The sequence below is a fragment of the Verticillium dahliae genome, genomic scaffold (assembly GCF_000150675.1).
Source record: "Verticillium dahliae VdLs.17 supercont1.5 genomic scaffold, whole genome shotgun sequence".
NCBI classification, from domain to species: domain Eukaryota; kingdom Fungi; phylum Ascomycota; class Sordariomycetes; order Glomerellales; family Plectosphaerellaceae; genus Verticillium; species Verticillium dahliae.
In genome coordinates this window covers 382,361-382,586 of record NW_009276938.1, presented here as the reverse complement: position 1 = coordinate 382,586, position 226 = coordinate 382,361, and positions in this window count along the sequence as shown.

Here is a 226-nt window from a genome sequence, read left to right as displayed (position 1 = left end):
GCTAGGAAACCTTGTCGAGATTTCTCATCTTCCCCAGGTCCCTTAGGGGGGGGGGGGGGTTAGGTTATTCGATTGCCTTGAAAGTTTCTTGGTTTCCTGGGGGAAAGGGAGCTTGGAGAGATTGCTGTGCGAGGGTCCGTGTTTCATGCCCCAGGCGGCGTGGTTTGCGATGACCCTTTGTTCCCTGGGTTACCCAGCGGCCATAGGGGCTGGTTGGTGAAATTTG